The following is a 24,681-nucleotide window of genomic DNA, read 5'->3' as shown; positions in this document are numbered from 1 at the left end:
TTACTTGTAAGATCCTTTAATTCAATAATCAATACCGCTTTAGCAAGTAACATGGTTTTCCTAACGAAGATTAGATATATAGGTCCTGGCTAAACATATGAGGTTGCGGAAAGCATTGAAATCTAGGTGGTGGCCCAAATCTCTTAAAAGAGGAAATGTGACAAATGTCAATGCGAGCAATGTGTGTAAATGAAACTAATTAAGAAGTCCTTAAGGGTAGTTTAGTCAGCTGAAAACCATACCTCATAAAGCGGATGTTATTAGTTTGAATCTCCTTTTTGCTTTTCTTTATCTTGATGGATATGTAAAAAAAAAAAAAAAAATTACTAAGAAAAGGAAGTACTTTATTTTATTACGTACACTGGCATGGGGTATGATCGTGGAAAAACTAGAAAGTTGCTTCTTAGTTGTCTAGAATTGATTAATTGGTGACCCAGGAGCAGCTTTAACCACAAATTGGAGCTGGATATTAATTGCTTTGTATATGATATGATGTATTGATGTATCAATTTCTTGCTGGAACATAGTATTTTCATGACTTATCTAATATTGGCCAGATTAATTATTTGAACTACTCCCACCACTATCATAACTAAAGGTGATGGGGACTTCATATTAATGCAATTTGTTGTAACCAAGAAAATGTATTTTTGATTCTTGTGGGATATCTTAAATTTTCTTTCAAAAGTAGAGAAAAAATAAACTTAAAAATGTGCTTGAAAATCCGAGTAAATTACCCAAAAAAGAAAAAAAATCCATAAACATTCAAATGAATTAAAAGATAAGACCTTTAATTTTAGTTTAATTTATATAAATTAGAATATGTTAAAACATTGTTGGTTCGAAAAAAAAAAAAAAAAAGGTTAAGAAGAATAATTACCTCCAATTTGAATTTTTAGGCTAATAAATTATGTTTTTGTTAATGTTGGAGAGTGGAGACAGGGCGGAGGGAAGTGGGGTCGAGAGGGGTCAAATGCCCCCCCTCACACCCAAAATTTCCCCCACTTTCCATTGAAAATTTCTTGAATGCCTTTTTGCCCACCCTCAACACTCAATAGGGAATAAATTGCCCTTAGCCACTCATCAGTCATTAGATATTAGGGCAAATGACTCAAGTCTGAGACAGCAACATCTTGATTATTTTTTTATTTTTTTTATTTTTTTTCTTACAGGGTTTTAGGTTTTAGGTTAGACAAGAGGTAGAAGACGATGTGAGATATATTTTACTACTTTACTAAACACACCATTTCATTTTGGTTGTTAAGTTCCCGTTTTTACCTTAGCATGAGACTCGCAAGCTGTCAACGCACCGTTTTAAAAAGTTTGTTCAGTTGCTTTTTTTTGTTTTGTTTTTTTTTTTTTTTTCGCATCACTATGACTCTATGAAGTCCATGTCAATTTTGAAACTAGACTGAAATAAATCAGCACGCTGTAATTTTTTTTTTTTTTTTTTTTTTTTATAATTAAAAATAAAAAAATTTTACACTGGCGTGCGTGGCATGCCAGCGTGTGCTCTATATCACGGTCCTTGAAACTATTATCAATTTCAATGCTATTTTTTACCCTAGAAAATTGCCAAACAGTAATTATATCTTTAAATTTGCTTAAAATTCAGTCAATCGACAAATCAAAGTAAGTAGCTTTTTTTTTTTTTCCTTTTTCTTTTTTTTTTTAATAAGTGAAAAGAGTTTTTAAACTAGAACAAATTGTCACTTTGTCAATCTTTTTGACAATTTTTGTGTTTCTTTAAAATTATGAGATATGTAATTAAATTTTTACACTGATTTATTTACAAATGTACCATTTAATAATAAAATCGTATATGTAGATTTTTATATTTAGGTGACTTTTTAAAATTAATTCTGGATGAATATATATTTTCTGTCACATATTTTAATTGTATGAAATATATAATTATAGTTCCAGAGATCATGGAAAACAATAATGGTTCTCTTGAATAAATTAATGCTAGGTGTGAAAAAATAAATTATAAGTTACATTTATATGCTTTAAATAATAATTAAAATTTCTTGAATTGTTTATTTATTTCATTATTTATGTTCTTTAATATTTTTAATCAATTTTCTTAACTTTATTTTTTAATCTTGACCCCTCTCGACGAAAATTTTGGCTCCGTCACTGAGTGGAGAAAGAGAAAGATAGAGATGGAGATAAAAAAGAGGAGAGATATTAATGTTGGAGAGTGGAGGAAGAGAGATGTCTTTTTTTTTTTTTTTGTTAATGTCCGTCTCTCTCTCTCTCTTAATTTCAAAAAAAAAAAAGACATCACTCTCCCTCCACTCTCCAACATTAATATCTCTCCTATTTTTTCTCTCCATCTCTATCTTTCTCTTTCCCCACTCTCCAACATTGACAAAAACATAATCTATTGGCCTAAAAATTCAAATTGAAGGTAATTATTCTTCTTAACCTTTTTTTTTTTCCAGACCAACAATGTTTTAACATATTCTAATTTATATAAATAAAACTAAAATTAAAGGTCTTATCTTTTAATTCATTTGAATGTTTATGGATTTTTTTTTTTTTTTGTGTAATTTACTCGGATTTTCAAACATATTTTTAAGTTTTTTTTGTTATCTACTTTTGAAAGCAATATTATTTTGCTTATTTTTTTTTCTTAATATTCGGAATTATATAGGTTTTATTAGTATTGAAATAAGATAGATGATTTATTTGATTGCATTAAATCTTGATTGAAAGATTTTGTTATATTTTGTATTCATAATTTTTTTTCCCAAATATTCAGAATTATGTGAATTTTATTTGTCTTTAAATATAACCTTTAGAATGTCTTTTTATTGAAAGAGTGATGATTGATTTTTTAACATGACTATTTTAGCCTATAATTAATAAAAAAAAAAAATGAAGATGCGTTTAAGTTTTAAAATCAAATATAATAAAGAACCCTGCGCATAGCGCGAGTTATATGCTAGGGTATATATATACTTCTTCTTCATTTTTGTAGAGATAACTAAAAAGAATTTTCCTTTCAAAATGCTTCTTCATCATTTTTGTAGAACGCTTATCATATCATTTTTGGATTTATCTTTGTGTATTTATGTATAAATTTTTCACAATTGTAAATTAATTGTATTGAAATATAATAGGTATCATACCAATAAGATTTTATGTATTAATTCATTTGAATATTTTATTAGATTTTTTTTTTTTTGTGATTTACTCGAATTTTCTACCATTTTTTGAAAGTGTTGAAAGAAATTTATTTGATTGCATTAAATATTGAGTGAAATGTGTATTTTATTTTGTATTAAAAAGAAGAGAGAAGATTTTGTTTATTTTACTCTGTATTTTTTCTGAAATGATTAGAGCTTTATGGGTTTTATTTGTATTACAATATAATAAGTATCACATCAATAATATCAGAGTTTCTTACTAATTTTCTATTAATATTTTGATCATCAGAATTCAAGTGTCCTTGCTATTTTTATTTTTTATTTTATACTTAATTAAGTAGATGTTTGGTACATTTTAAAAAAAAAATTAGGATTTATAGAAAAGTAAGTTATTTGCAAGTTTTTGTTCTCACCACACCACATTTTAGCAAATGGGATATATATATTTTTTTGTTTAATGTAAATTAGTCCAAATTGACCTCCACCTTTATTAATCACTATGATCAAGTCCAAAGAAACTCATACTTTTAGCATTAGCAACTGGTGATGGGTAATACCATCGACTTTCTAAAAGGCAACCAACTGCCTTCTAAAATTTTATTGACTCAAGTATCAAGTCTCTGTTGATATCTCTAGCAAGTCACCCCTTGTTTCTTTATTTTGCAACTACCCTAGACCAAGTTGAGGGCCAGGTAGCGATCAACTATATCAACCACGACTAAATTTAGCATCAAAATCTCCTTGAAAGAAAATTTAAGATATCCCATAAGAATCAAAAAGAAATTTTATTGGTTACAACAAATTGCATTAATATGAAGTCTACACCACCTTTAGTTATGATAGTGGCGGGAGTAGTTCAAATAATTAATGTGGCCAATATTAGATAAGTCATGAAAACACTCTGTTCTAGCAAGAAATTGATACATCAATACATCATATCATATACAAAGCAATTAATATCCAACTCCAATTTGTGGCTAAAGCTGCTCCTGGGTCACCATTTAATCAATTCTAGACAACTAAGAAGCAACTTTCTGGTTTTTGCACGATCATATCCCATGCCAATGTACGTAATAAAATAAAGTACTTCCTTTTCTTAGTAATTTTGTTTTTTTTTTTACTTGTCCGTCAAGATAAAGAAAAGCAAAAAGGAGATTCAAACTAATAACATCTGCTTTATGAGGTATGGTTTCAGCTGACTAAACTACCCTTAAGGACTTCTTAATTAGTTTCATTTACACATGTTGCTCGCATTGACATTTGTCACATTTCCTCTTTTAGGAGATTTGGGCCACCACCTAGATTTTAATGCTTTCCGCAACCTCATATGATTAGCCAGGACCTATATATCTAATCTTCATTAGGAAAACCATGTTTCTTGCTAAAGCGGTATTGATTATTGAATTAAAGGATCTTACAAGTAATCGAATATATGAAACATATTATTTAACCCTCATGCATATGATTGGTTTTTGGAAAATATTTGAGATTGTACACGTCTTTTACTATAATTTTCATATAAATTGACGTAGCAATTCATAATTGATGAATTGATTAAGGATACATAAACTATCATGCCATTTTGTAAAGAAATTTGTACTAAAGGCTATTAAGTCACTCTTATTTTTATGGTAAAATTGGGTTTACAATTTTAAAAATAGCAATTTAAAAATGTGTTTGTTTGAAAATGTAATTAAATGTTTGACAAAATTGTATTTTGGCCTTTAAAATTATAAATTAATATTTAAAATCATAATTTTTTAAAAACATCTTCTTTTTCACAAAATGTAAACTCTAACATATTGAGCTACACTCGAGAATATGCCAAATTGTCTTAAAAGATGTAAAATTGACAAGACAGAAAGATATGTACTGAAACATTATTAACCTCAAGAGTAATGCTACACACATTATCACTTCTGCAATTTTTCTTTCGCACTCTCTAAGACGTGGCATTACTCCATCCTTAAACATACAATCATGCATTTAACCATTGAAGTAGCTTCTTGAAAAACCATTCTCATGGTGGTTTCTATTTCCTCTATTGTGCACCTTACTTACTAAATATCTCACCTACTTCCCAAACTTTAGTACTCCTGAATCTTTCGAGTTCTGTTAATTACCCCTATTCAAGTTCAGTTTGATCGTTAATCTTAGCCCAATCCCACTGACACACAGCAATCTTGTTGGTTAACCTATAATCTTCATCAGAAAAAACTACCATGAATCCGGCTAAAGAATTAATATTGAATACATTGTTGCTTCTCTCCCTACTTGTTTTCCGATTTTGCATTTCCCTTGACACCATTTCCCCGAACCAGCCTGTTAAAGACGGTGACATCCTGGTTTCGAAAGGAAAAACCTTCATACTTGGGTTTTTAAGCCCTGGAAACTCTGGCCACCGCTACGTCGGAATATGGTATAACAAAGTTCCTCAACAAACCGTTGTGTGGGTGGCAAACAGAGACATCCTTCTCCATGACACCTCCAGTGTCCTCTCCATCAACGGCCATGGAAACCTTGTCCTTAACAGCCAAAACCGAAGCATCCAATCTGGTCTACAAACGCTTCAATCTCAACCACAAACAATTCTATGGCTCAGCTCTAAGATTCTGGGAATCTTGTTTTGGTTCTACGAGACAGCCAAAGGGTTACATGGCAGAGCTTCGACTATCCGACCAATACTATGCTTCCGTTGATGAAACTTGGGCTGGACCGGCGGACCGGGTTCAGCCGATACCTAACATCTTGGAAGTCCGAAGATGACCCGGAAACCAAAAGCTGCTCATTGGGGATTGACCCAATTGGGTACCCACAATTTCTCCTAAACAAGGGCGGAACTCCATGGTGGCGGGGCGGACCTTGGACCCGGCCAAAGATTTAACGGTATACCTGGAATGAACCATATTCTTATTATCAAAGGCAGTTACGTGAATAATCAAGATGAGGTCATGATTGTGTATAATGTAACTGACCCTAGAGTTTTTACTAGACTGGTGTTGAATGAATCAGGAATCATTTATTGGACCACGTGGCTAGAGGCTAGATGGTTCGTGTTTTGGTCTGATCTGAAAGAGTCGTGTGATATGTACAAAGAGTGCGGTCCAAATACTGACTGCAACCCGTACAATCCAGACAAGTTTCAGTGCACATGCTTACCTGGGTTTGAACCCAATTCGACCCGTGAATGGAACTTGAGAGACGGGTCGGGTGGGTGTGTGAGGAGGCAGAGAGTATTCGCGTGCCGCAGTGGAGAAGGGTTTGTGAAGTTGGCACCTGTGAAGGTACTAGATACTTCAATAGCACGTGCGGACATGAATCTGAGTTTGGAGGAGTGTAGGCAGGATTGCTTAGGGAATTGTTCTTGTATGGCTTACACCAGTGCAGACCAGACAAGGGGAGGGACAGGGTGCTTGGCATGGCACGGGGATTTGGTGGACACTTGAGTCTACTCCAATTCAAGACATGAAATATATATACGTGTTGATGCAGTTGTGCTAGGTAATTTTCCATATTTATAACATTTTCTTTATCACTATTTTTTGGATTGAAAAATGTTATCTGAATGTCTATTATATATTTTATCTTACTTGAATTCTAGCCCATCAGCAACAAGTGGATTTTTGTAAGATTTTCTAAACTTGTATTGATGGATTCCTTATTTATTTATTTTTTTTTGTCCTTATTTGTCACACATGCCCCATCTGATCTTGATATAATGAAGACAGTTTCATGCATTCCCCTTAGGATGAGGATCATGTTAATAGATTTCCTCAATTTTATTGAAATTCGGATAACTTAAGAAAGCGAGACTGTAGAGTTCACCTGCTCTGAACAATTTAAGATGCAGGATTCACTTATTCAAGACAGTTTGGCCTATAATCTCATCTGTTAGGCTGTTTGAATTTATGTAAAATTCGAAGAGCCTAATAATAGGAGATGCCAATCATTCTCTTAAACCCATATTCCTTTCTTCCTTTCCCTTTTTTCTTGCAATTTTCATCAATATTTACTTGTTATGTTCAATTACCCTCTTCGATTTGTGATGTCAATACAAATAATGTTTATGTTAAATTTCCATTTATGCTAAAAGTTTATAGGAATAAAAAAAAAATGTAAATTTAAGTATTTAATTAATATTGGACACTCTCCTCATGTGTGAGTTCAAACTCTCAAGTACTTAAAATAATTGCTTTGATAGCATGTTAAATCACAATTTATCTTAAAAAGCTGGGTTAAATTTCCTTTACCCCTTGAAGTTTCAAGGATTTTTCGATTCGAACCCCAATATTTAAAAATTGGCAATGTATCCCTATAATATTTCAAAAATTTTCAATCTAGACCTTCCGTTATTAATTTCCGTCAAATTGGACGAAAATCTATGAAATTACATAATTACCCTCAATGATTTTTTTTTTAAAAATAAATTTTTGTCCAATTAGACGGAATTTAGTAACGGGTGGGCTGAATTGAAAATTTTTGAAACATTATAGGGATACATTGCCAATTTTTAAATATTGGGGTTCGAATCGAAAAATCCTTGAAACTTCAAGGATAGTGAATTTAACCCAAAAAAGCTTAAACTGATAAAAAAAAAAATATGTAAATTTAATAATATTTTAACAGTTTCTTTCTTTTCTTTTCTTCATTTTAGCTCAATATTCAAAGAAAAAAGTCCTTATTAGGAGCAAGAAGATATTGGCAGTTCTTATAGTTTCTGTTGCTGTAATGTTGCTTCTTTTGGTCTCCATTGGATATTGGTTGGTAATGAAGGACAAAAGAGGTAAGTAAACTATTTTCACTATTTTATTTGAACCAATTTTTATTTCTTTTTTCTATTCATCTATTTCTTTATTTCTAAGGCTAGTAATTAATAAATGCTGTCAAGGTGACTTTATGTTGTAAACCAATAATCAGATATTTAAAAATAATTAGTTTGGTAACTGAGGAGGCAAGAAAGAAAGTCATAATTTTTACTGCCATAATCAATCAATTACTAGAAGAACTATAAACCCAACTCATTTCATCCTATCAATGATAAAATGGAAAATTATAAGGTAGAATTCTGCAGCTTGTTCTGTTCCTCTGTTTCATTATTTTCTTTTAATGTATTTCTTTTATGTGTTGGAATTCATAATTGCAAAAACAATCATTTGTAACGATGTACTCGCATGATTGGACAGGGAGTAGAAGACAAGTCGCATTGTTTAATGACGGTACAAATGGCGCACAATCCTTTCTTTGAGATTTTGCGAAGCTTGATGAAACTAGAAGAAAACCAGATGTGCAATATTTCGATCTGAGCACCATAGTTGCTGCCGCGGACGATTTCTCCCAGTCTAAAGGGCTTGGACAAGGTGGTTTCGGCCCGGTCTATAAGGTTAGTTTCTTGCTTGTACACATTAAATGTAAATATTAACCAATATTACTATTCCTATTTTTGTACAAGTTGAGAGATGGTAGAGCGTCTATCCCATCCTTCTTTTATTTTTTTTAACACATTTAAAAAAAAATCAAAAATCAATCATTAGATTTGTAAGATATATGAGATATTTATGGGTACACATAGAATTACAAAGGGATTGAGGCTTACACATTGACGTGGCAAGAGCTATGTCGGTTAAAAAAAATTCTCATATTTCAATTAAGAAATAATAAAAATTTATTCCTTCGATCATCTTCATATAGTGAATTGATGAATTTACTATTTAATTTGTGTGAGATCCACATAATAAGTTCACAAATCCAGTTATTAATTTATTGGATTTGCAAAAGGAGATAGTTGAAAGATGATTGTGTAACATGCCTCTATTAAATGCGTCCTCGTAATGTCTACTGAACGTGACAAGCACCTGTTTGAAGAAAGTGATTGACGGGTGCTTGAACATCTAAAAAATTTATAAGAAAAATGATTTTCCCCTCTTTTGAATTCGAGAATTAAAAAGCAAAACTGATCAGAGACGATTTCAAAGAGCAAAGAGAAGAACCAGAAGAAAACAGAGTCAAAGAGGGACGAAGCTCCAATGAGGAACAAAGAAAACTGAGCCAAAGAGACAAATGCTCAATGACAATGAATTTTTTACAAAAAGGATTTCTTGTTTAGACCCACGAAGGATGGATATATATATATATATATATATATATTTGTGTGTGTGTGTGTGTGTGTGTGTTGACAATGAATCCTGAAGTTTTAATTATGACAATTTTTTTGTTCAGACCCACGAAGGATTTCTTGTTGCAGACGTTCAGATCCACAAATTTCAATGCTTGAACCACAATTAAAGCAAACGTTTTTCAAAGAAATTTGTTGAATCATCATTTCAAGTAGGGCAGTTTTCAATCAAACCAGCCTTATAAAAAAATCATATCTCGAGTTTCTAACATGGGATGTAAGCATGCTTGGTGGCGTTAAAAAGCTAATTCAAATGATGTTTATTGGGTCAAAACGAGATTTAAAGAGAAGATTAAAACTCTGGATAGTGTTTCTCATTTGAAGTTACATTTGAATGAGTTACTTGTTTGCAAGCCCGTTTGAACAAGTGTTTGGTACGTTTGAACAAGGATTTTATAGAAGCACTCTGTTGAAGTCTTGTCTGAAGTTAGGTTCGAACGAGCCACTACCTGAATTTAAATAATACTTTAACATGCACCTAGAGCAATATTTGATGGAGGGATTCACATGGTGGTTTACATGCATGGCTACATCATACATGCATACTATATATAATGTAAAAAAAAAAAAACAGATAATATATGTTAATTAATTGGTGTAAGGCCCCATTATAATTGCAGGGTCAACAAGCCAATGGTCAAGAAATAGCGGTGAAAACACTCTCAAAAAGTTCAAAACAGGGCATTGAAGAATTTAAGAACGAAGTTAAGCTGATAGTAAAACTCCAAAATAGGAATCTTATGAGGCTTTTTGGTTATTGCATTCACAATGGAGAGAAGATGTTGATCTATGAATACATGCCAAACAAAATTCTTGACTTTTTCATCTTCGGTATGCATTCTCTTCAATCACCACTCATTTTCAATTATATAAATGTGAGTAACATTTTATATTTTTTTGGCATGTAAGTATTGTTTTCGCTATGTATTATTGATGGAATCTTAATTTCAAGTTTTGGGTCAAACGAAATAAGAAGGAAATGGTTAGATTGGAGAAAGTGATTTGACATTATTTCTGGAATTGCTTGAGGTGTCTTATATCTTCACCAAGATTCAAGGCTAAAAATCATCCACAGTGACCTAAAAGCAAGTAACGTTCTACTGGATGCGGCAATGAATCCAAAAATTTCAGATTTTGGGTTGGCTAGAATGTTTGGTGATGATCAAGATGAAGGAAATACAAGAAAAGTTGTTGGCACATAGTATGTCTCCCTCTCTCTCTCTCTCTCTCTCACACACACACACACATGGACCTACAATGCTACTAAAAGTAAAACTTAGACTACCATCATTTTTTGTTTTTTGGTGTAATTGTAGTGGATACATGTCTCCAGGGTATGCAATGGAAGGGTTATATTCTATAAAATCTGATATCTTTAGCTATGATGTCTTGACACTAGAGATAATCAGTGGCACGAAAAACAATTATTATCACATTGGAAGTCCTTCCCTAAATTTGATTGGATATGTAAGCAAAAGCCTAAATTTGAATGAATTTTACCCCAGGTGGCAATTACTCTAAAGATAAAAACTCTTAAATTTATTGCAAGTATGGGACCTATGGATGGATGGCAAAGCCTTGGACATAGTCGATCCATCATTGGGTCAGGAATATCCCACTCATGAAGTTTTGAGATGCATTCAAATTGGGCTCTTATGTGTGCAAGAACAAGCCACATATCGGCCAACCATGCTTGCAATTGACTTCTTGCTTGGAAATGAAGGAACAGTTCCATCTCCTAACAAGCAAGCATTTATTGACAGAAGTTACAGAACAATTAATTTTGGTATGGATTCCTCACGCTCTAAAGGACCACCTGCTTCCTTAAATGAGCTGACCATCACCATGCCCGAAGGTCGTTAAACTTGTGTACAACTATTTGATCTCTACATTTGTAAAAGTTGGTCTGTAAAACTATGAATGTTAAGTAACATGATGCTTCTGAGTTATCCTTCAGGTCAACCTTATTTCTTTTGTTGGTTTAATGACCGACATTGACAGCTGATAACGAGTCAACTATTCAGTTTCCTTAAAAGCTCATAATTTATTTTTAGACACCATGAGTTTTATTTTTAGTAAATGTAGAAACAATAAAAATGTTTCACACTCATTAATACCATTCCATGTACTTAAATAGTTTTATCCCCTATACAAATGAGGATGCAAATGCATCATCAGAAAGGATATGGGTATTTTTTCAAGAAGAAAATTAAAGGATATGGAAATTGGGTGGTGATGTAGACCGGGAGAGAACTACAACCCTATTGACCCTATAATTTTAAAAATCTCTTCAATAATTATAAGTTCTTATCAAATAAATCCTCCAAAATTTTATTTTTACCGCTTCAAAAGTTTTTGCGTTAGTTTTGCCCACCTAATTATTAATATTTGGGTTTCACCCCTAAATGTAGACCAAATTGCCCACAGCTTTATAGACGGCATGGCCTTCCAATAAGAACAGTGTGACCTTCCAATCGGTGTTATTCAATATGAAACATTCTTGAGAGAATTTTTCCCTTATTCCCGATAATGATATTCTTAAAAAAAAGTTAGGATTTATAGGAAAGTTAGTTATTTGCAAGTTTTTGTTCTCACCCTAACACATTTCAGCAAATGGGATTTTTTTTTTTTTTTTTGTTAATGTAAAGTAGTCCAAATTGAATTGCGCCGTTAAATCACTATGATCAAGTCCAAAGAAACTCATACTTATAGCATCAGCAACTAGTGATGGGTAATACCATCGACTTTCTAGAAGGCGACCAAGTGCCTTCTAGTCCCATAGGCCATCGAGCCCCTTTAACCTTCGGCCCACAAGCCTTAATCCATAGGGAAGATTGAGTGACCTCTCAAGTTCCACACTAGCCGATGAGTGTTCTACCATGAAACAACCTTTAAGTAAACCATCAGTTAATGGCCCCACGATTTGAGCATCGAATTGTGCCGTTGGCCCATGGCTCTGGCTTTGACCGATCTACCTAATGGTTGATTTGTGAGGATGTCTTTCCTTTCCATTGAAGCTCTTGCTCCCTGTACTTTCTTTGTTGGGCACATTTGTCTTACTTGTAATGACCAATGTCGTGTTAAGAGAGCCAAAAACCCTAGGCCAAAGGTATGCTCGATATTACTTTCTGCCTTACTGCCGTAGTTATATATATAAAAAACATTGTATTGACTTAAGCAGTAAAGTGTCTCTGTTGATATCTTTAGTGAGGGCTAGGTAGCGATCAACTGTATCAACCATGACTAAATTTAAAATCAAAATCTCCTTGAAAGAAAATTTAAGATATCCCACAAGAATCAAAAAGACATTTTTTTGGTTACAACAAATTGCATTAATATGAAGTCCCCATCACCTTTCGTTATGATAGTGGTGGGAGTAGTTCAAATAATTAATGTGGCCAATATTAGATAAGTCATGAAAACACTCTGTTCCAGCAAGAAATTGATACATCAATACATCAAATCATATACAAATTAAGAAATTAATATCCAGCTCCAATTTGTGGCTAAAGCTCCTCCTAGCTCACCAATTAATCAATTCTAGACAACTAAGAAGCAACTTTCTGGTTTTTCCACGATCATATCACATGCCAGTGTACGTAATAAAATAAAGTACTTCCTTTTCTTAGTTTTTTTTTTTTTTTTTTTTTATACATGTCCGCCAAGATAAAGAAAAGCAAGAAAGATATTCAAACTAATAGCATCCGCTTCATGAGATATGGTTTTCAGCTGACTAAACTACCCTTAAGGGCTTCTTAATTAGTTTCATTTACACACGTCGCTCACATTGACATTTGTCACATTTCCTCTTTTAGGAGATTTGGACCACCACCTAGATTTCAATGCTTTCTGCAACCTCATATGATTAGCCAAGACCTATATGTCTAATCTACATTAGGAAAACCATGTTTCTTGCTAAAGCGGTATTGATTATTGAATTAAAGGATCTTACAAGTAATCGAATATATGAAACATATTATTTAACCCTCATGCATATGATTGGTTTTGGAAAATATTTGAGATTGTACACGTCTTTTACTATAATTTTTATACAAATTGATGAATTGATTGAGGATACATAAACTATCATGCCATTTTGTAAAGAAATTTGTACTAAAGGCTATTAAGTCACTCTTATTTTTATGGTACAATTGGGTTTACAATTTTAAAAATAGGGATTTAAAAATGTGTTTGTTTGAAAATGTAATTAAATGTTTGACAAAATTGCATTTTGGCCTTTAAAATTTTAAATTAATATTTAAAATCATAATTTTTTAAAAACAACTTCTTCTTCATGAAACGTGGACAACATATTGAGCTACCCCCGAGAATATGCCAAATTGTCTTAAATGATGTAAAATTGACAAGACAGAAAGATATGTACTGAAGCATTACTAACCTCAAGAGTAATGCTACACACATTATCACTTCCGCACTTTCTCTTTCTCACTCTCTAAGACGTGGCATTACTCCATCCTTAAACATATGATCATGCATTTAACCATTGAAGTAGCTTCTTGAAAAACCATTCTCATGGTGGTTTCTATTTCCTCCATTGTGCACCTTACTTATTAAATGTCTCACCTACTTCCCAGACTTTTGTACTCCTGAATCTTTCGAGTTCTGTTAATTACCCCTATTCAAGTTCAGTTTGATCGTTAATCTTAACCCAATCCCACCGACACACAGCAATCTTGTTGGCCAACCTATAATCTTCATCGAAAAAACCACCATGAATCCGGCTAAAGAGTTATTGAATACATCGTTGCTTTTCTCCCTACTTGTTTTCTGATTTTGCATTTCCCTTGACACCATTTCCCCGAACCAGCCCGTTAAAGACGGTGACATTCTGGTTTCGAGAGGAAAAATCTTCGCACTTGGGTTTTTCAGCCCGGGAAACTCTGGCCGCCGCTACGTCAGAATATGGTATTACAAAGTTCTTCAACAAACCGTTGTGTGGGTGGCAAATAGAGACATCCCTCTCAATGACACCTCTGGAGTCCTCTCCATCAACGGCCATGGAAACCGTGTCCTTAACAGCCAAAACCGAAGCACCCCAATCTGGTCTACAAATGCTTCAATCTCAACCACAAACAATTCTATGGCTCAGCTCTTAGATTCTAGGAATCTTGTTTTGGTTCTACGAGACAGCCAAAGGGTTACATGGCAGAGCTTCGACTATCCCACCAATACTCTGCTTCAGTTGATGAAACTTGGGCTGGACCGGCAGACAGGGTTGAGCCGATACCTAACATCTTGGGAACCGAAAACTGCACATTCGAGATTGACCCAATTGGGTACCCACAATTGTTCCTAAACAAGGGCGAAACTCCACCGTGGCAAGGCGGACCTTGGACCGGCCAAAGATGGAGCGGTGTACCCAAAATGGATCATAATTTTATTTACAACGTCAGTTACGTGAATAATCAAGATGAGGTCACGATTGTGTATAGTGTAACTGACCCTAGAGTTTTTTTACTAGAATGGTGTTGAATGAATCAGGAATCGTTGATCGGTCCACGTGGCACGAGGCTAGATGGTTTGTTTTTGGTCTGCTCCGATAGAGTCGTGCAATATGTACGAAGAGTGCAGTCCAAATAGTTACTGCGACCTGTATAATCCAGACAAGTTTCTGTGCACATGCTTACCTGGGTTTGAGCCCAATTCGACCCGTGATTGGTACTTGAGAGACGGGTCGGGCGGGTGTGTGAGGAGGCGGGGAGTATCTGCGTGCGGCAGTGGAGAAAGGTTTGTGAAGTTGGCACGTGTGAAGGTACCGGATACTTCAATAGCACATACGGACATGAATCTGAGTTTGGAGGAGTGTAGGCAGGAGTGCTTGAGGAATTGTTCTTGTACGGCTTACACCAGTGCAGACGAGACAAGGGGAGGGATTGGGTGCTTGGCATGGCACGGGGACTTAGTGGACACTAGAGTCTACTCCAAAACAAGACAAGAATTATATATACGTGGGGATACAGTTGTGCTAGGTATTTTCCATTTTTATAACTTTTCCTTTCTCATTGTTTTTTGAATTGGATTTTTTTTTTTTTTTTTTTTTTGTCTAATTGAATTGGAAAATGTTATCTGAATGTCTATTTTATATTTTTTTTTCTGACTTGAATTCTAACCCATCAGCAACAAGTGGATTTTTGTAAGATTTTCTAAACTTGTATTGATGTATTTCTTATTTTTTTATGTCCTTATAAGTCACACAAGCTCCATCTGATCTTTAATACAATGAAGACAGTTTCATGCATTCCCCTTTTGATGAGGATCATGCTATTAGATTTCCTCAATTTTATTGAAATTTTGATAGCTTAAGAAAGAGGGACAGCGGAGTTCACCTGCTTCGAATAGTTTAAGATGCGGGATTCATTTGTTCAGGACAGTTTGGCCCGCAATCTCATCTGTTAGGCTGTTTGAATTTATGTAAAATTCGAAGAGCCAAATAATAGGAGATCCCAATCATTCCTTTAAACCCATATTCCTTTCTTCCTCGCCCTTTTTTCTTGCAATTTTCATCAATATTTACCGGTTATGTTCAATGACCCTCTTCGATTTATGATGCCAATACAAATAATGTTTATTTTAAATTACCATTTATGCTAAAAATTTATAGGAATAAAAAAAATATATAAATTTAAGTATTTAATTAATATTGAACACTCTCCTCATGTGTGAGTTCAAACTCTTTTGTACTCAAAACAGTTGCTTTGATAGCATGTTAAATCATCATTTATCTTAAAAAAACTTAAATCAATAAAAAAAAATGTAATAATTTAATAATATTTTAATAGTTTCTTTTCTTTTCTTTTCATTTTAGCTCAATATTCAAAGAAAAAAGGCCTTATTATGAGCAAGAAGATATTGGCAGTTCTTATAGTTTCTGTGGCTGTAATGTTGCTTCTTTTGGTCTCCATTGGATATTGGCTGGTAATGAAGAACAAAAGAGGTAAGTAAACTATTTTCACTATTTTATTTGAACCAGTTTTTATTTCTTTATTTCTAAGCCCGGTAATTAATGAATGCTGTCAAGGTGACTTTATGTTGTAAACCAATAATCAGATATTAAAAAATAATTAGTTTGGTAACTGAGGAGGCAAGAAAGAAAGTCAGAGTTTTTACTGTCATAATCAATCAATTACCAGAAGAACTATAAACCCAACTCATTTCATCCTACCAATAATAAAAATGGAAAATTATAAGGTAGAATTCTGCAGCTTGTTCTGTTCCTCTGTTTCATTATTTTCTTTTAATGTATTTCTTTTTGTGTTGGAATTCATAATTGCAAAAACATTGCCTCCTGAAATATTTGTAACTGCGTTTGATGACAGGAAGAGGAAGCAGGGAAAGCAAAAATATGTTTAGTCTTACGTCAAGTTCAACATACCTTCAAGAATCTCCAAGTAGTATAAGGGAGCTCGATGAGAGTACAAGAAGTTTAGATTTACCATTCTTTGATCTAAGTATCATAGTTGCAGCCATAGATAATTTCTCTGACACTAACAAGCTTGGAGAAGGAGGTTTTGGCTCAGTTTATAAGGTACTACTCTCCCTGAAAGAGTTTCGAAATTTGCATAATTTCAATTCATGGGTTTTAATGCACCAGATTTTTATCCTTGATGTTTCTGTGCATGTAACATCCCACCCCAATGACACACAATATTGTCCGCTTTTGGCTTCCCAGGAGGTCACCTATCCTGGTACTACTCCAGCAGAAGCACGCTTAATTACGGAGTTCTGATGGGATCATGACCATCACGGCTTTAAAACGCGTTGTTTGGGATCAGAGATACATAGCAGCAGCATAGCAGAGCCCTTCCCACAACAATATTGTCCTCTTTGGCGCTTACCAGGAGTCGATCCCACGAGTCGATCCCACGACCTCCTGGCATCCCTCATGGCTTTGTTCCTCCCTAGCCACCACTAGGCTAGGAGAACACGTTGTTGTCATTAAGGGTGTAGTATACATTTAAGCACATCCTCATCTCCATACCCAGGCAATGTGGGACATCACAGTGCATCATGATTAAATGAAATTTGTACTTTGATTTCAGGGTCTGTTAGATAATCAGAAGGAAATTGCAGTAAAAAAACTTTCAAAGTATTCCGAACTAGGAGTAGAAGAATTCAAAAATGAAGTTACAATAATTGCTAAACTCCAACATAGGAACCTTGTGAGGATTTTAGGTTATTGCGTTCATCGAGAAGAGAGGATGTTAATCTATGAGTACTTGCCAAACAAAAGCCTAGACTTTTTCATTTTTCGTATGTCTACTTTTCACATAAACTTCTTGCAAAATGGTCTCCCATTACAAACATAAGCATATATTCTAAGTTCCTATCTCTTCATTCAGATGAAACAAAAAGGTCATTGATAGATTGGGGAAGACGCTTCGAAATTATTTGTGGGGTTGCTCGAGGGCTCTTATATCTTCATCAAGACTCAAGATTAAAAATTATTCATAGAGACTTAAAGGCTAGCAATGTTCTACTTGACAATGCATTAAATCTAGGGGTGTCAATGCGGGTGGTTAAAAACCGTCCGCTAACCGTTAACCGCTAACCGTCTAACCATCTAACCGCTTAACAGCATTAACCGCTAACCGCCTAACCGCAATAACCGCCTAATGGCTAGCAGTTAGCGGTTATTGGGTCTACTAACCGTAACCGCTAACCGCCTTTTTATATAATATATTTTTATAATTATAATTATAAAAATATTTATACATATAACATAATCATTTGATAATTAAATCACAATTTTTTTTAAAAAATAATTAAATCACAATTTGAGTATTAATATATTATCACTATAATTTATATGATTATATCATATAATCACTTGATCATTAAATCACAATTTTTTTAAAAAATAATTAAATCACAATTTGAGTATTAATATATTATCACTATAATTTATATGATTATATCACATGATCAATTGATCATTAAATCATTTGATTATATAATAATAAATTATACATATATAATATGACATAACTCATAAGTATACCAATTCATACTAATACAACAATTAAATATCTATAGACTTATTTCCAATGTATGTTATAAAGTTATAAGTCTATATAAGTCTACATATGCATATGAATAATATAAATGTATAATATCAATATTTAATCATATGATTCAATGACAATTCAAATACTTTATTCAAGACTTCAAGTGAATCATACTATTGATGTAAAATGATGATATGATTCGTATAATATCAAATTAAGTAATTGACATTGGATTAAACAATGACTAATGTGTTACTTATAAACAAAATTTAAGTATTAATGTATTATCATTATAATTTTAGTAATTTATATATTATCACTATAATTGATATGATTATATCACATGATGACTTGATCATTAAATCATACGATTAAATAATAATAAATAATACATATATAATATGACATAACTCATAAGTCATAAGTCTACAAGTTAATCATATGATTCATGTACAATGATAATCACAATTGATTCAATTGAATTAAACAATATATTACTTATAACTACAATTTAATTAAAGCATTATTAGATATTTTAGGAATTTAGGATTTAAGAGTTTGAACATTACCATTTACCATTAGATATTAAGTTCAATTCAAAGAAAAAAGATTATAAGTAAATATGATAATAATTTAAATAATTAATCATATTATATAATTTAATGAGATTATATGATTATATAATATCAAATTATGTGTACATGCTTGTGCCTTAATATTATTATGTTTAAGTTTATAACTTTTCTTCTTTTGATGTCTACAGGATTTGCTAGAGGACCAAATGAGAGGATTGATGAAGTTTTAATGTTTTATTTGTATCATTTAATGTTTTATTTGCACTTATTTTATATGCTTTGTGTTGAACTTTTTTTATATGCTTTTTTTATATGTTGTGACAGTTGTCTGAATTTTGAATTTTTTTTTATATGTTGTGTTGAATTTTTTTTTCTTAAAAAAAAAAAAGTTAACCGGTTATGATTTAATATTTAACGAAATTTTTTTAAAGTACAAGTAAATGTAAATTTTGGGTCAAATATTTTTTATTTTTCAATATGGGCACTTTTTATAGCAATTGGGCTCAAGAAGACACTAAAAATACCAACAACAAAAAAGGGTAAAAAAAAGCCCAAAAAAGGAAGCCCAAAAAGGCCTAAAAAAAGCCCTAAAAGGCTAAAAAAAAACTCAATTTTGAAAAAGCGGTTAGCGGGCGGTTATCTATTTTATTAACCGCTAACCGTTAGGCGGTTAGCGGTTGTGGTTAGTGAAATTTACTAACCGCTAAGGCGGTTACGGTTAGTGGTTATTGCCAATAACCGTTAACCGTAACCGCCTTGACACCCCTAATTAAATCCAAAAATTGCAGATTTTGGTATAGCTAGAATCGTTAAAGGAGACCAAATTGAAGCAAATACAAATCGCGTCGTTGGAACATAGTAAGTGTGTTACAAAATAAAGATATATTATAGACTTCATGTTATTAGGTGACTTCCATTCTTATATGTCTTAAAAGTGCAAATTCAAAGGGTTTAAAAAGACTTCGTAATTCTTTTTTCTATTGTGTTTGTAGAAAGTTTATGCACTACATTAATGCTCAAATAGAGAGCTATCTTTGATAATTTCATTTTGTTACTGCAGTGGTTATATGTCACCGGAGTATGCAATGCAGGAGCTATTTTCAGTGAAGTCTAATGTATATAGCTTTGGGGTTTTGTTGCTGGAGATCATTACTGGCAAAAAGAATAGTGCTTATTATAATGATGGTCCCTCCTCAAATTTGATTGGGCATGTAAGAACACATGCAAATAATGGCTTGTCAAATTAGTGTAATATTGTTTTAACCTAATATGATGATTACTTTGTTTGTAGGTTTGGGACCTATGGAGAGAAGAAAAAGCCATGGAAATGGTTGATTCATCACTAGGTGAGCAATATGCCAATGCAATTTCGAGATGTATTTAAATTGGGCTTTTGTGCGTGCAAGAACATGCAACAGATAGGCCGACCACGTCAGCAGTTGTTTTCATGTTGAGTAATGACACAACTCTTGCTTATCCAAAACAACCAGCATTTATCCTGAAGAGCACTTACAATAGTAGAGATAGATCAACTAGTGAAGGAGCTAATTCTGTAAATGAAGTAACAATTACTATGATTAATGCTCGCTAACCATATATAGGCTGTTAGGTTCGGTCCACCAATATGTTATTACAGCATATGATTAACTTCCTGTAATTCTGCTGTACATTGATATTTTTCTTGTATGACTATAGAATAATATAAGATCATTACCAAGAGAACTTGAACTTCAAAACTAGTTCAAAACAAGATTAACAATAAGGGTGGAGGAACTACATAGAAAACATTTGGTCTTAAAAATCCTGCGAGGTCTGAGAACATGGTTACTGACTTACTGTCCAAAGTTTGCTGTCTTGGGTGAGAAGGACTTGCCTTTGTGGTTGCCGGCCAAGAATAAGCTTTTCACTTGTAAAGACACTTGGGAGGCCATTCGTAGGAGGCATGCTTTGTTTTTATGGCTTACTATTAAGGATAGCCTAACTACATGAAATGGGGTGTTTCCAGTGACTTCGAAGTGTTTGTTCTGTCGGAATTTCATACAAACAAGGGATCATCTATTTTTTGTGTGGTCCTAGTAAAGAGGCTTTGGCGTTCTCATGCCATAGCTAAGTGTCTGCAGAAACATATTTCTACTAATTGGGACTCCATCGTTAGGCAGGGTTTGAAGTTTTGGAAGGGAAAAAGACTCTCTCTGCGAGCCTGCATGAGGTGCTTGTGGTGTCATTTTTTTTTTGCTTTTCTTTTGTATTGTGGCGAAAGTTTGCTTAATTTTTGTTTGGTTTTGGCTTTGCTCAGAAGACTGAGGATTGCTGTGTTTGTTGGGTATGGTTGTATATGCCCTTGATTTTCAGTAGTTTGTCCTACTGGAATAGTGAATTGTAATGGATAAAAAATTCATTCATACGAAAAAGGAAATGGGTTATAAAATGTAAAAATAAGGGTAAAGTACATTCCTACGGTTAGGAAATTAATCCTATTTCGCAAGACCCGTACGATGCGAAAAATAAGAAGTATGGAACATAACAAAGATAAGGCAATCAAATCACATACGACCCCAAGATTTAAGTGGTTCAGCTTAACAAGCCTACCGCCACTAGCGGAAACGATCCGGAGAAAATTCACTATTAAAAGATGGAGTACAAAAATAGTAGAGAGAATCACTCAGATCCCAAAGCCCCAATACACCCAAATCTCACCATCATACGAGAGATTATTCTCAAAATAGAATATAAAAGACAGATGTATAAACTGTTATTTTGCTGGAACAAATGGTGGTTGATTTATATTTTCTTCTCTCACTCTGCAGCACTTTTTCTTCTAATCACTTGTTTTTGGCTCCCCCAAAAACACCGAGAAGAAAAACACCTTGTGTGGCACTCCCTTGTACCTCCTATCTCACCTTTTCTCTACACGTTTTTGGCACACCAAAACACAAGCAAATATTACCCTTTTTGCTCTACACTTTGCTGCAGAGCACCATGCTATTATATATAGGGCAAAGACTCCAACTCCAAGTCGGAATAGTACTCCTAATACAAGTTGTAAAGCAAAACACCAAACCATGTAAGAGTTGTAAAAGTAGTTGGGCCCACTCTAAATTCAAGTCACACTCAACAATCTCCACCTTGACTTGAATCCCATCAAGTCTACCAAAACGTACCTCCTCCAGATGTCTCCGCCTCAGCCCCTAAGGGCAATCACACTTCATGAGTGTCACTCAAGTCCAAGTGCCTCTTGAACTTGAGCATAGGACCTGGTTCAGACATAACACCATGTTGTCCTACCAGTCCTATTGACCATACAGCTTTCTCTGATGACTCTTTCTTTCTGTAGACCCATTTGCACCCTTTAGCATTTTTCCCTTGGGCAATTCTGCTAATTCCCAAACTTTACCTCTCCGTACTAACTCCACCTCTTTTGGCATACCATGCTGAACAAACAATGGATCTCCACTACTAGCTGTCAGAGCAAAAGAAACCATATCCTCAGAGCCATACCTCTTTGTTGCTTTTCAATCACGTTTCTCTTTGCCTCTTGCTAAAGAATAAGACTCTTCCCGGTGCTGTAAGTCTCTAGAAGATTCTCTGTCATCACATTCATCCGTGAGTGAACACTGTTCATCAAACTCCACCTCCACAAATTGTTTCTTTTTCTGCACTGTACTTTCAAAAAGATCGTCTAAGTTAACAAACTTAGACTTTTTCAGTTCCTGCTCTATAACTTCAGGTTCTGCACTTGACCCATCCTTATACATAGCACACTCATTAAAAGTCACATTCCGACTTCTAATGATCTTTCGATTTTGATCGTCCCAAAATCAATAACCGAAGACCTCACCTCCATACCCAATGAAGAAACATTTTCTAGATTTAGCATCTAGCTTACTTCGAGTATCAGACTCATCATGGACATACGAAGTACAATAAAAAACTTTCAAATGTGAAAGCTTTACCTCTTTTCCACTCCAGACTTCTTCCGGTAGTCTATGGCTCAGGGAAACAGAAGGTTCCCAATTTATCAAGTGTGCAGCAGTGTTCGCTGCATCAACCCATAAAGTCTTTGGTAACCCAGCATGCAATCTCATACTCCTAGCACGCTCACTGAGAGTCTTGTTCATGCACTCAGCCACGTCATTCTGTTGCGGCGTTCCCGAGATAGTTTTCTCCATTTTAATCCCATTCATTGCGCAAAATTGTTTAAACCCCCTATCTTCGTATTCTCCTCCATTGTCTGATCTCAAACACTTGAGCTTCAAGTTGGTTTCAGTCTCAACCATGGCCTTCCATTTTAAAAGTCTAAAATACATCAGATTTACTCTTTAAGAAATAAACCCATACCTTCCTGCTTGAGTCATCAATAAATGCGATGTAATACCGCGAGCCTCCAAGAGATGCCACTGGTGCGGGACCCCACAAATCCGTGTGTACTAGCTCCAGCTTTCCAAGCTTATGTGCTTTGTCAACTTTCACGAAACTCACCTTCTTTTGCTTCTCTAGCATGCAAACTTCACACAAATCAAACTCAACTGACTTCAACTCCAATACTTTCCCCTTTGACATAAGTACCTTCATCCATTTCTTGCTCATGTGCCCAAGCCTTAGGTACCATAGTTTTGAGTCAGCACAAGCATCAGCAACCGTAACTTTATCCTTGTTGTTCGTGGTCATATAGAGAGTACCCGTCTTATGACCACGAGCCAAAATCCTGGCTCCCTTACTGACCTTCCACTTTCCACCGTGAAAATGAATTGAATACCCTTCTTCATCAAGTTGTCTTACTGAAATCATGTTCTTCTTCAGCTCTAGGACATGCCTAACCTTCCGTAACTTCCATATCGAGTCACTATGAACTCTAATGCAAACATCACCCATGCCCACAATATCCAGTGCCGATCCATCAGGCAAATACACCTTCCCGAAATATCCACCAACATAGTTCTCGAGAATTTCACGGATCACTGTCGTATGGAAAGATACTCCTGAGTCTAAGACTCAAGAATCAAGGGGACTGTCAACAGCGAGAAGTAAGGCATCATATACTTCTTGTATCACTACGTTTGCATAATCATTCTTAGTTTCCTTTTGTAGTTCTCTGCAATTCTTCTTGTAGTGGCCAGTCTTGCCACAGTTCTAACACTCAAGTTGTTGTCCGAATCTAGATTTGCTTCTCCATTTTTTGGAATTTTATTTTCCTTGACCAGAGTTTCTGTCTTGTCCTCTGTCCCGATTCTCGAGGTTTAAAGCAGCACCCGAACAAAAGGCTTCACCCGCATCTTTTCTGCGAACCTCTTCACTGAGAATCAAATCCCTGACGTCTTCATAGCTTAGTTTACTTTTCCCTGCAGAGTTACTCACAGCCATCCTCACGGCTTCCCAGCTATTTGGCAAAAACACCATGACGATCAATGCACGAACCTCATCATCAAAATCAATTTCCATCGAGATAATTGATTTGTGATAGTGTTGAACTCATTGACATGTTATGCCACCAAAGCCCCTTCTGCCATCTTTAGGTTGAACAATTTCTTCATCAAATGCACCTTGTTGTTAGCCAACGGTTTTTCATACGTACTTGATAAAGCTGCCATTAGACTTGCTATTGTCTTCTCCTTTACAACGTTGTGTGCAATTGATTTTGACAATAATAACCTGATAACTGCCAGGGCTTTACGACCAAGAAGAGTCCACTCGCTATCATACATATCGTTGGGTTGTTTTCCCAAAAGGGGTTGATAGAGGTCATTTCCATAAAA

The 24,681-nt window shown here is 34.3% G+C and overlaps 2 pseudogenes; both read left to right on the top strand.

Annotated features, from left to right (window-relative positions):
• Positions 1-5,377: 5,377 nt before the first annotated feature.
• Positions 5,378-6,039, top strand: LOC132169990 (G-type lectin S-receptor-like serine/threonine-protein kinase RKS1; annotated as a pseudogene).
• A 1,844-nt stretch (positions 6,040-7,883) lies between these two features.
• On the top strand, positions 7,884-20,583 carry LOC132169989 (G-type lectin S-receptor-like serine/threonine-protein kinase RKS1; annotated as a pseudogene).
• The last annotated feature ends 4,098 nt before the right edge of the window (positions 20,584-24,681 follow it).

Source organism: Corylus avellana, chromosome ca2, assembly GCF_901000735.1.
Source record: "Corylus avellana chromosome ca2, CavTom2PMs-1.0".
Lineage (NCBI taxonomy): Eukaryota > Viridiplantae > Streptophyta > Magnoliopsida > Fagales > Betulaceae > Corylus > Corylus avellana.
The sequence above is the reverse complement of the archived record's forward strand: the minus strand, read 5'-3'. Positions and strand labels throughout refer to the sequence as shown.